Source organism: Vipera ursinii (assembly GCF_947247035.1).
Source record: "Vipera ursinii genome assembly, chromosome: 4".
Classification (NCBI taxonomy): domain Eukaryota; kingdom Metazoa; phylum Chordata; class Lepidosauria; order Squamata; family Viperidae; genus Vipera; species Vipera ursinii.
The window spans coordinates 114,459,035-114,472,125 of NC_139514.1; the positions used below are offsets into that span (position 1 = coordinate 114,459,035).

The following is a 13,091-nucleotide window of genomic DNA, read 5'->3' on the forward strand; positions in this document are numbered from 1 at the left end:
CCGACTATAGAAGAATGGACTTTAAAAGTTTCCAATTTGGCAGAAATGGCAAAGATCTCAGCGTATTTGAAAGACCAATCGCAACAGAGATATATTGTGGAGTGGAGAAGATGGATTGATTATATCCAGAATAAATATGGGACTAAAAAGTTTCACTTAGCATTTGAATAAGTAGTGGATTTATATGAGGTATAACTAGCTTGTAGTTATTTTATTAAGAGTTAAAGTGCGATAGAATTTAATATTTTATTGTTGTTTGCATATTTTAGATTATGTTTGTTTGTATTTTTATACCCTGTATTTAGCTCTGGGAAGTCAGGGGGGGAGGGGAGGGGAGAGTTGGGGAGGTGTGGGGAGAAGGGAGGGGGAGGGGAGGGGTTTTGTATTAAAAATGTACTGTAAAACCTTTCAATAAAAAAAAGAAGATGGGCACAGACTGATGGGGATGAGTCTGTGTTGTCTGAATCTCAAACTGAAGTGCAAATGGTTCCTGTAGCCTGTAATGTTTTCTGGAAATCCCTTCATTCTCTTGCATCATTGGAAGGGTGTTCATCCCAATGTGCATAGTTAAATGTCCGTGGAGATTCTCAGTCACCCAGGCATGGTTGCCCTAAGGCAGTGATGGCGAACCTTTTAGAGACCGAGTGCCCACACTGCCCACTTATGTATTGTCAGGTGCCGGGTGGGCATGGACCATTGGGTGAGTGTGGCCAAATGGGTGGACGCTGCTGATTGGGTAGGCATGGCTGTGGTATAAACAGCAGACTGGGTGGGACTAAAAAGTTCAATCAATCAATTCTAACTTTGCGAGATCTTTTTTTTTTTCCCAGCGAGACGTTGAAATTGATTGATTGATTGATTGAAACTTTTTTTTGCACACAGCAGCAAAAAGGTTTTATAAAACCCAGCTGAAGGCCTAGGACTGGGGCGATGGCAGGCATGCCCACAGAGAGGGCTCTGTGTGCCACCTGTGGCAATTGTGTTATAGGTTCACCACCATGGCCCTAAGGTGTTTCTTTCAGGAGGCAACTGGACTTTCTTATTTTTCTTTGAAAAGTTCCTTCTACCATATCTCTGTACCACTAGTCTCTTGATACTGCTGCCCCAGTTCTCTAGAGAATAGAAACAATCTGGTTAATCAACCTGGTTTACAACCCTGGAACAACCCAGAATTTAAGTATTTTAAGCATGCCAGACCATTCTAAGGTTTTTAAGTTCCTTTTCATAAGATGTAGACATTTGATTTGGTTTTAGGACTGTATCAAAATTCCCCAGTGAATAAAACAGACATCTATTTGGTCCCTGAAACTGTAGACCAGGGTTCTTCAAACTTGGCCCTTTGACCACTTGTGGACTTCAACTCCCAGAATTCCTCATCCAGGCATGCTGGCTGAGGAATTCTGGGAGTTGAAGTCCACAAGTCATCAAAGGGCCAAGTTTGAAGAACCCTTCTGTAGACGATCACAGTATGTTTTTCTGAGTCCTAGGTGTTGATGAGGAATGATAATTTACCTTATTTTCATAATGTCATAATCTGGAGGATCACTCTCTCTAAAGGCAGGGCTTTTTTTCTCATAGAACACTCAGAACGGAGTTCCGGCACCTTTCTTGGATGGAACCTTGTAGGGTAGGCAAGGCGGATTGTATGACATGTGTGAGTTCTGGCACCTTTTTCTTTTACAAAAAAAGCACTGTCTAAAGGTAAAGGTAAAGGTTCCTCCGCACATGCGTTCTAGTCGTTTCCGACTCTAGGGGCCAGTGCTCATCTTTGTTTCAAAGCCGAAGAGCCAGCGCTTGTCCGAGGACATCTCCGTGGTCATGTGGCCAGCATGACTAGACACCAAAGGCGCACAGAACGCTGCTCTCTCTACTTTTGGTAATTGTGTTCTTGACCTGATTGAATAAAATTATTCTTATGCTTTTGGATCAATTAGAGGGACTAGATGTTATTTAGCTTTGGAGGCTTAAATGTTGAACTAGGAAGTAGATATCAGTAATAGGTAATTGACAATAGGGATAAATAGATTTGTGAAGTTTGATTTTGCTCATAGTCTGTGTTTTTCAATGCTCTGTTCGTTTTGGTGCATTTCTTAAAAGCGAATTTGCCATTTAAAAGTTTTTAGAGAAAAAAAATAATTATAAATTATCCCATTACAATCCTTTTGATCTGCAGGGTTGTATAGGGTCTCTCTAATTTTATGTATTCTTTCATCAAGCTACAGATTTTTAGGTGAATTTTACCAGCTATATACAAAGCTACAGATATTTTTCATTGGTAGTCTGCAGTATCAAGAGATAATCACACTCTAGTTTGCATATAATTTCAGACATGTGCAAATCATCCCTGATCCGGTCTACAATCTATTTATATTAGATATTCAAAATTCAAAGTGACTAAGATTTAAGTGGAGTTAATGGATAAAGTTTTGAGAGTGAACTCATTCTGTTCAAGCAGCTTTGAAATTTGAAACAACATTTATTCACAGGGTAAAAACTGTGATCAGGCTTCTAAGCGGGAACATATGGCTAAGGTCTAAAATAATTTACTCTGAAATATATCAGAAGATTGTAGCCACCCCTTAAGTACAGCAGAAGTTGCTGTCATCAACTTTAATAGAGGACACGAACCACCAAAGTGATTTAATAAATTTAAATCCACACCGGCTGCAATTATCTGTGTATTTTCTGAATACTGATAGGCTGAACATAACCCATCATATTTCAAGCTGCAATTCTCAAGCTACTTTATTGAAGAAATCTCATTGAAGCCTCATTGATCTCCGCAGAGTCAGCAACATGAACTAAAGCAACTCATTTTCATGTTTCATACCTGGAACACTCAAATGGTGTCAGGTCCAAAGGAAAACACGTGGCTGTGAAATGATTTTTTTTCTTGTAATATCTGTAATCTTTCTAAATGTGTGAAATGGAATAATAGACCAACTAGACACTTTGCAATGCAACTTTGTACTTCTATTTGTCTGCCATTACTTTCCAATACAACAACAACAAAAACAATATTGGAAGCAGATAACATCTTGAATGGAAAAGTCAAAGAGTCAACGCAAAAGGAATACATCAGGAGAGTCCGCAAAATACTAAAATCAAAGCTGAATGCTGGAAATATAGTTAAAGCCATTAATACATGGGCAGTCCCAGTGATACACTACCCAGCTGGAATTATCAACTGGACTTTGACTGAATTGGAACACCTAGACCGGAAAACACGTAAACGTTTGAACATGCACCACATTCTACAACCACGAAGTGACATCGACAAGTTGACCTGCCAAGAAGAATAGGGGACAGAGGGCTACTGCAAATCCATCAAACTGTAGAAGATGAAAAACGAAGTTTGAATGACTATGTGAATCAAAGTACAGAAAAATGCCGCTTGGGGGTGTGTGTGAAAGCCCTAATAAGCAGGCATATACATAGGATGAAGGCTACTGCTAAGCTTGTAAGCCACCCTGAGTCTTCGGAGAAGGGCGGGATATAAATGGGATTTTTAAAAAAAGGCAGAATATAAGGAAAAATGGCTGGATGACAGATTAAATAGATGGAAAACCAAAGCTTTGCATGGACAACATTTGAAAAACATTGAAGGAAAATGTGATAACAACTTGACATGGGCATGGCTTAAGATGGGAACCATGAAGAAAGAAATGGAAGACTTAATACTGGCTGCTCAAGAAGAAGCACTTCAAACTAATGCCATGAAAGCGAAGATACAAAAATCTACTGACAATCCAAATTGCCGACTTTGCAACAACAAAGTTGAAACTGTTTGACATTTAATATGTGAGTGCAGCAAAATCGCGCAAACTGATTACAAAGCTAAACATGACCGAGTTGCTAAACTAATCCACTGGGCATTATGTAAAGAATACGACTTGCCTGTATCCGAAAAGTCGTGGGAACATAGGGTGGAAAAAGTTCTTCTAGGTTGCTTCTCTCCTTGATTAGTTTCCATCCGTTGCTTCTTGTCTTGCCTTCAGGTGCTTTGGGGGATAGCTTGATTCCCTCCTCTTTGGGGCAGCCCCTGAGATATTGGAACACTGCTATCATGTCACCCCCATTCTTCATGTTTTAGCCTCCAGTCCCCTAACCATCTTTGTTCTTCTTCTTTGCTCTCTTTCTAGAGTCTCAAAATCTTTTTTATATCATGGTGACCAAAACTGGATGTAGTATTCCAAGTGTGGCCTTACCAAGGCCTTGTAAAGTGGTATTAACACTTCACATTTTCTTGAATACACTTCATGTGATCTTGATACTATCTACTACTATTTGGTACTACTGTCTGGCTACCAAATACTTGGCTATTAACAATATTTATTGACTGAAACTAAACATGGGTAAAGGAATTAGGCCCATTTTTGTTAACCGGGATTTTCCATGATCATGTTCAATACTCATGTTTATCTGTCATAACTGTTGTATTAATCCAAGTGGATTTATTGAGCTGTACATGTAGCCCTGAGATCAGAAGGCATGTAGGCATGGAAGAACTGCAATGCCCAACATGAATTGATCAAGACAATATTTTTTCCAGTTGCCGAATATGGCTGCAAAAGTTGGACTTTGAAAAAGGCAGATAGGAGAAGTGGGGACACCTTTGAACTCTGGTGCTGGAGATGGCTATTATGCATCTCATAGACTGCAAAAATCACAAAGAAGTCCTAAACCAAAACTCACCCAAAGTATCATTCAATGCCAATATTGCCAAACAAAGGCCATCATACTTTGGCTATGTTATGAGAGCTGGTTTCACTTGAAAACTCAATCATGCTAGGATTGATTGGCATAAAAAGGAGATGGGGTTGCCTTAATACTCATTGGTTGGACACTATAAAGGATGACACCAGTTTGAGAAGTCAGCCCCCTCTCCTAGAGAATGAAAGGACCCAGATTGTTGGGGGCAATTAAGGACCCAGATTGTTGGGGGCAATTAAGCTGACTTTGTAATAATGCCGCTTGGGGTGTGTGTGAAAGCCCTAATAAGCAGGCATATACATAGAATGAAGGCTACTGCTAAGCTTGTAAGCTGCCCTGAGTCTTCGGAGAAGGGCGGGATATAAATGGAATTAAAAAAATATTTTGAGGAATATTAAAAGATGCAGGATAGAATATTTCCCCTAAAGGAGAAATGGAGAAAAAAATCTTAACAAAGGCAGAAAGTAGCTCCAGTCTTCTGATATAGAAAAAAAAAGCCTCAAGCAAAAACATGAAGAAGCCAGTTCTTAGGAGATTTTTGTATTCATTCAGAAAGATTGGGCCACTCTATTCATAAGCAAAGAGCAAACAGTGACTCCAAATAAGCAACACAATTAGGCAAGTCAAATGTTGACAAGATTAGCTCAGAGAAACACCTAAGATTTGCATTTCCCCCTTTGCCTGTGGGATCATGTAGAGGTCAGCTGTGACCTCTACATGACCCCATAGGAATCTGGCAACAGTCATTAGAATATTAAAGGACATGTTCTTGCACAGGAAGAGGCATCTCAAACATAAAGCCCCAAAGAAGGTATAAAAACCCACCTCCTCTCAACTCCATTTTTTCAGCCACCTCAGAAACATGCGGATATCACTTTAGTTTCTGGTTTATCAAATAAACAGAGATCTCCTTTCCAAAATGCAGCCTGCCTTCCGTTCATTCCTACAGCATCATCCCAGCTTGGAACAAGACCAGATTTTTCTTCCAGCCCAGGGATTTACCATGGTGGATCAGAACGAGGCCTCGTGAAACAGAAGGCATGGAGAGCGTTGATTCACAGAGTGACCGAGGATCGGACACAACTGAATGGCTGACAAGGATGATGCCTATTATTAAAAAAAAGTTGCACTAATACAAGATGATACAGATGATGATATAAAATTCAAGATAATAGCTCCACATTAGTCAAACAGCCAAGTGTTAACAGCCCTCCAGAAAAATTTAATAAAATTTAATCAATTCAATTCAATTCAAGTCATAAGATTGGGATTGCTGCCTAGAGAGGGAGTCACTCACTGTTATTATTTTTTTTATTTTAATTCCATTTATATCCCGCCCTTCTCCGAAGACTCAGGGCGGCTTACAAGCTTAGCAGTAGCCTTCATTCTATGTATATGCCTGCTTATTAGGGCTTTCACACACACCCCAAGCGGCATTATTATAAAGTCAGCTTAATTGCCCCCAACAATCTGGGTCCTCATTTTACCTACCTCGGAAGGATGGAAGGCTGAGTCAATCTTGAGCCTGGTGGGACTCGAACCTGCACTAATTGCAGGCAGCTGGTGTTACTTAAGGAGGCATTAGCCCACTGCTCCACCAAGGCTCTTTTAAGTCTCCCTCACTGGATTTCCTGCTAAGGGGAGGGGGTCTGCAATGTTATTTTATACCCACCCAGTTTGGATGGATAAAGTTCCTCTAGGTTTCTCAAAGATCTGTATTTATCCTGAAATTGCAGTTCAACAGACACGATGAGGAAGACTGATGGAAAATAGAAGTTAAGACCATCATGGTTACCCACCAGGAATGGCTTTTTAAACATGGCAAGCTAGAGAGCGAAAGTAGGAATTAGGGGTTTGCAGAAATTGACTTGAAGATTCAGTTCAATGGTGATTTAATCAGTTTGTCCAAGTGAAGCCAAATGGATAATTTCATTGCTTTTGCAGATGTGGAAAAGCATTTTTCCCCCAGATTTAACTGATGACTCCACTTGTCCATTTGAAGCCATATTCTGAACAGCTTCTTTTCAGAGTACAACTATGATTTTAATTGTTTTCACATTTTGAATTCAAATACCATTTTTCAACCAAAACGTTTGAAGCCTGAGCTGAGACTGCACATCCTTAGATGGAACCTAAACTGTAAATCAGATGAAGTCCCCCCCCCCCAGAATACCACTACTGTCCACACAATAACAATCTGAGGACCCAGATTGTTGGGGGCAATAAGCTGACTTTGTAATAATGCTGCTTGGTGTGTGTGTGAAAGCCCTACAAGCAGGCATATACATAGAATGAAGGCTACTGCTAAGCTTGTAAGCCGCCCTGAGTCTTCGGAGAAGGGCGGGATATAAATGTAATAAAAATAAAAATAAAAAATAAAACTAACCTGATAACAGTAGCCAGCATCTCTACCATCTTTTCCAGCTTGTTCGGTGGGTAGGAGTACACCTTCAAAAAAGAAATAAATTCTCAAAAACAGATTTCCCCAAGTATATCATCCATATCACTCTTTTATTAGCACTGAACAAGGAAATGAAGTCAACATTCCCCTAGATAAGCCTATTAATAAACAGATGTAAAGCTATTTATTTTTTCCCCCTATAATGCATGAATACTTTTTTTTTTTTTATAAACTCCAATTCATGTAAATGTCTCCAGGTATAAACCCAATTTTGGACCCTTCAAGCTTAACTTGTAACAATTTAAACCTTTGATTGATCCAATAGCTGATTTTCTTTCCAAACTGGTAGTTTGGAAAGTAGTACTTTTTTAAATCCAGGAAGCCGAAAGACAATTATCCTCGCTTGTTGGTTAAATTGTAATTTTCCTGCCAAACCTTTGGCTGCTAACATTCCCATGAATGTTCCTTTTATAACAGTGCACCAAAATCTTCTGATATAATTGTTCTAAAGACTAGAAAAATAAAACTGGTGATTTAAATGTTCAAGGCACATGCTGTTGCATCAAGAATTCAATCTAAAGCAGGGGTCTTCAAACTTGGCCCTTTTTATGACTTGTGGACTTCAACTCCCAGAATTCCTCAGCCAGGCATGCTGATCTAAAGAAACACTAGATCAGACATGTCAAACTGGTGATGTCATGTGACGTCACGTGATGTATCGGAACTTTTTCTCAATTGCCAGCAATGGGGTGGGCACGATTTCCTGGTGACACATCCAGCCCGTGGGTCAGCAGTTTGACACCCCTGTACTTGATGATGGCTCAGAGAGAGAAAATGACCAAGGACCCCTCATTTCAACCCTGAGCTACGAATATTCTCCTTCATTGGTGTTATTCTTGTTCCGCAAGACAAAAATAACACCAATGTCTATTTTTGTAGATAGCAATAGCAATAGCCCTTAGACATACAGTATACTGTCCATAGTATTTTACACCACTCTCTAAGCGGTTTACAGTGTCAGCACATTGGCCCCAACAATTTAGGTCCTCATTTTACTGACCTAGAAGGGTGGAAGGCTGAGTCAACTTTAAGCTGGTTATGATCGAACACCAGGATGTGGGCAGAGTTAGCCTGCAATACTGCCTTCTAACCACTGCACCACCAGAGCTCAGATCTGGGAATGCTATGTTCCAAACATGCAAAACAGATTCAAAGGTTTGGTCCTCTGACTCTGGGGGATTTCTTAAAGATATCAAATAGATGTTAGTATCGAGTGGAGTTGAATTTTCCCCCACTTATTTTAGGATGCAGTAATCCCCTTTGGTCAAGGAAAATGCTGAAATCAAACCCAACAACTTTTTCTAGAAGGTGTGTATGTCAAGGTCAGTTTGGATAGGTAAATCACGAGCTGATTTTTCCCCCCACTTATTTTAGAATGCAGTAATCCCTTTTGGTCAAGAAAAATGCTAAAATCAAACCAACCAACTTTTTCTATGAGGTGTGTATGTCAGTGTTAGCTTGGACTGGTAAATCACTGCTAAAGCATGAAAACAGGAACAGGTTATTCTTACAAGTAGGCAGAAGAATGACTACGTACTCAGCTTGATAATTTCACTTCTAGAAATAATTGTTTGCTTTAAATGAAAGCTCGGAAGGTGGGAGTAATAGCTTAATGAAGCAGTAATGTTCCCATTGCCTCTCCACGTGGGTATAAATTTCATTATTCGTGTATGCACGGATTCCCAAACACTGTAGGACAGCTAAGAATCACACCTGGTTTGAAACATGAGCAGATTGGAACATTTCTGCACTTTGTGAATGGCGCTATGTAGTCAAATGAAGGATAAGAACTTCTCACTTTCTCCGAGTTACTTAATAGGCAAAACTATGCAAATCGGAATTTTCTGTCCTCATCGGCAGCTCATTTTTTAAATTGGTTTTTAACTTTTGTATGGTTGATTTTTAACTCCCTGTAAACCGCCCTGAGTCCTCAGGGAAAGGGCGGTATATAAATGCAATAAAATAAAAAATAAATAAATAAATTGTCCGCATCATAGATGTAGATCTTCACTTGGAGGCTTTCTGAAATATCTTCACTGGACACAAAATCTGGCCCTTAGGAGTTACAAGTCGGCATGGGCAGTTTTGACCCTCGTAACACCACTGCTCCACAAGCTGCATTAGTTACTGGTCTGCTTCTGGGTGCAATTGAAGGTCTTGGTGATCATCTTTAAGGCCCTTCATGGCATGGGTCCAGGTTACCTGAGGGACCATCTGACCCCACTGGGATTGGCTGCCCTACTATTGCCAGAACAGGATGCATGCAGTAGGTCGTATCAGCCTGATTATTCTAGCTGGTGGGATCCAGGAGGAGGTCTTTTTCTGCTGTTGCTCCTGCCCTCTGGAACATCTTGCCCCACCCCAATGTGAAGTTGGCACCAATCCTCCTATCCTTTTGATAAGGACCTAAAGACCTGGCTCTGCCAGTCGGCCTGGGGCCTCAATTGTGGGACAGCACAATGGAGATGGTTGACCAAGTAACAACAGATCCCATCTCTCCAGTGGTGGGATTCAAATACAGGAACAACCAGTTCTCTGGGTGGATGCCACTTCTGGAAGTCCATTCTGGGCCTGGGCAACAAAAAAAATTAGTTACCGGTTCTGCCAAACTGGTACAAACTGGCTGAATCCCACCACTGCATCTCTCCCATTTGGCCCCTGCCCTCCCCACGTGCCCTTGGTTTTTTAAATCTCTCTCTCTCTCATTCTCTCTCTCTCTCTCTCTCTCTCTCTCTCTCTCTCTCTCTCTCTCTCTCTCTCTCCTGACTGTAAGCTGTCCAGAGTTACCTTATGGTAAGATGGGCAGTGAATGAATGAATGAATGAATGAATGTTCTGCAACCCCTTTGCTATGGATCTTCCCAGTGGGCCACACTATCTAGAACAGGGGTGTCAAACTCGATTTCATAGAAGGCCGTATCTGCCTTGTGGGTGCCCTTGGGGGGCTGGGTGGGCATGGCTGGGTGGGTGTGGCTGGCTCAACATTGCTTGTATTGGGGGGCACCTGTGGGGTGCCAGGTGGGGCTGGAGGGGGGATCCAGGGGCCAACAGCAAAGAGAGCAGGACCAAGGTGGGTGTCATGGCCTAGTCCACTGGAGGAGACTCACCATCCCTCTCGGGCCATGTAGGGGTCGCCAGACAGTGGTGTGGACTGGATCGCATGCCTTTTCCCCACCTCTGCCTCCACCTGCCACTTGGAAGGTTGGGTGGTGGCCCTGGTGCTTAGACCCACCTACGCTGCGCAGGCTGCTGCTGCTGCCACCCCCCATGTGCTCACTGTCCCTTATGCATGTGTTCTGTCCCAGCCTATGCAAGTACTTGCTCAACTGCTTTACTCATGAGGAAAAACCCCTCTTTGTGGAGTCAGGCAGGACCCACAAGAAAAAACAACCCCCTTTTTATTTTAACCCACCTGGCTCCATGTCCAAGACTTCGGAGGCAAACAACTCAATCAACAAAACACAAAGCCACAGCGTGAACATATGCCTTCAGCAACCAGCACCTCCCACACCTCCACCTTTTATAGTCCAGCCAGGGTGTGGCTTCTTAATGACTTTTCTTTTGCCTCTGGAGCCGCCCCGCTGCCTTCCTCTGCCTTGCTCGCCTCTCCTCTCTGTGCATCCGTGCATCCGGGATTGGCCCCAGCTGTTCCTCATCGTGGCCCAACTCAGGCTCCCCAAACTGCTGTGTCTCTGCCCAAGCGTGAGTAGAGGGGCCGGGCCCCTCATCTGACTGTAAGTCTTGGTGCTCTTCAGAGCCTTTCTCAGACTCCAAAGCCTCCTTCTCATCTGAGTCTTCAGACTCAGCTGCCGGATCCACTGGCTGGTGAGGAATCACAACAGCACGTACCCGGTGGGGGGCACCCAGCCAGGCTGAGGCGGGCTGGGGCCAGGGCAGCGGTGGCCGGTCCCTTGCTGTATCTGGACAGCACACCTTGAGTTTGACATGTCTGCTCTAGAACATTATTCATTGAAGCAACGATCGGAGAAGATTGCTTTCGCTGATGGGGCTATGCTGGTACTAAATCAGATACGGCTCCAGCAACGATTGTTTATCAGCCTCAGGTCACGTCCTTAGTGCTCAGTGAAAGGGAAACCTGTTCCTCATTCAGTGGTTGCTGAGCTATGATAAACTGCTAGCACTTCCTAATTTGATACTTCACATGCACATTAACGGGGCAAAAGGTCTGGCTCGCTCTATATTCTTTTCCGGGAGCAGTTTCTCTCTTGGAACTGTACTATATTTTCATACTGTAAAAACAGTTTCACTTCGCGAAGTGGCTTTTCTTTTTTTCTTTTTCTTTTTAAAAATATATTGCAAGGACACTGCGACAGCAAACTACAGAGCATGGGAAAAATTGCAAAATTATGAATTGCTAACGAAATTTTAGATGCCTGGCGATTAGGCAATTGTGGTGGCCACGCGTGGCCATGCTTGTGTGTATGAGACAGAAGATGCTATTTCTTCTCCTATAATCACATCTCACCCTCTCTGTTACTGTGGCTCTGCTGTATATTCCTTCCTGCCATAAAGGTTTGCCAGTTTTCATATGTAACCCAATTCAGGATTGACCTGTTGAAGTTCCATCTTCTGCACAGCTATTGGAAAGGACCTTGCCTTCTGGTTTTTATTTTTTTTTTATTTTAATCCCATTTATATCCCACCCTTCTCTGAAGACTCAGGGCGGCTTACAATTTAAGCACAAACCAATGTGCTTAGCAATAGCCTTCATTCTATGTATATGCCTGCTTATTAGGGCTTTCACCCCCCCCCCCAAGCGGCATTATTACAAAGTCAGCTTAATTGCCCCCAACAATCTGGGTCCTCATTTTACCTACCTCCGAAGGATGGAAGGCTGAGTCAACCTTGAGCCTGGTGGGATGCAAACCTGCACTAATTGCAGGCAGCTGGTGTTACTTAAGGAGGCATTAGCCCACTGCTCCACCAAGGCTTGACCAAGGAATGCAAGCCAACTAGATATGTGGGCTCAAAGAGAAATGAAAACCACACTATGCCTTATGACAAGTGGAAGATGGGCTACAATGCGGGTGGCATCATCCTCTTTGTCAATGTGCGACTGCTCAGAAAAAAAGGGATGCTCCAAATTCATAATTCAAAAATGGCCTGTTTTGAAAGTAGGAGTTTTCACAGGCTGCCATTGTTCATGCATGACACAATACACCGGAGGATTATTTCACTATGCAAAATCCCGTTGACATAATAGGCAGGAGAGAGTACCATTTAATGCATACATAAGCCACATATTAAAAGCTTCCTCGGTGTGATACAACGTGACAAGCCATAATGCCTTTGAGCTTTAATAACCCATTGTGCTGATGACACACAATCCATAAATTATAGCAAAAGTGTCACTTGTGATTCGGTTATAATCTTTTGGTGTCCCTCCCCTCCACTTGCCCTTTATTAAAACGGGATAGATTAGAATAAAATAAAATAACCCATACAAACCAATATGATAGCATGCAAAGCTGTGTAGGTATAAACTAATCGGGTTGTAATGCTGTGGGGAAATGACCTTGGGAGATAATCCCAGAGATGCTGTTTAAAGAGCAGTCAGATAAAAGACAATCTAGCCTCCAGATGGATAATGTGTGGGGCAAGAAGTTCAAAATAACAGAGTTGGAAGGGACCTTAGAGGTCTTCTAGCCCAACTCCCGACTCAAGCAGAGACCCTATACCATTGCAGAAAAATACTTGTCCAATCCCTTCTTTAAAATCTCCAGTGTTGGAACATCTGCAATTTCTGAAGGCAAGTCATTCTACTGGTTAATTGTTCTAACTGTCAGGAAGTTTCTCCTTAGTTCTAGGTTGCTTCTCTCCTTGACTAGTTTCCATCCGTTGCTTCTTGTCCTGCTTTCAGGTGCTTTGGTGCTTGACTCCCTCTTCATTGGGGCAGC

General features: G+C 42.3%; 1 long non-coding RNA gene across 1 annotated transcript in view; it reads right to left on the bottom strand.

The window, feature by feature from the left end:
- Positions 1-226: 226 nt before the first annotated feature.
- Positions 227-13,091, bottom strand: part of LOC310640192 — a 659,926-nt gene continuing 647,061 nt past the window's right edge. The window contains exon 3 of the long non-coding RNA XR_014492487.1: positions 227-305. This is a non-coding gene — a long non-coding RNA (uncharacterized lncRNA). The remainder of the gene's footprint in view (positions 306-13,091) is intronic.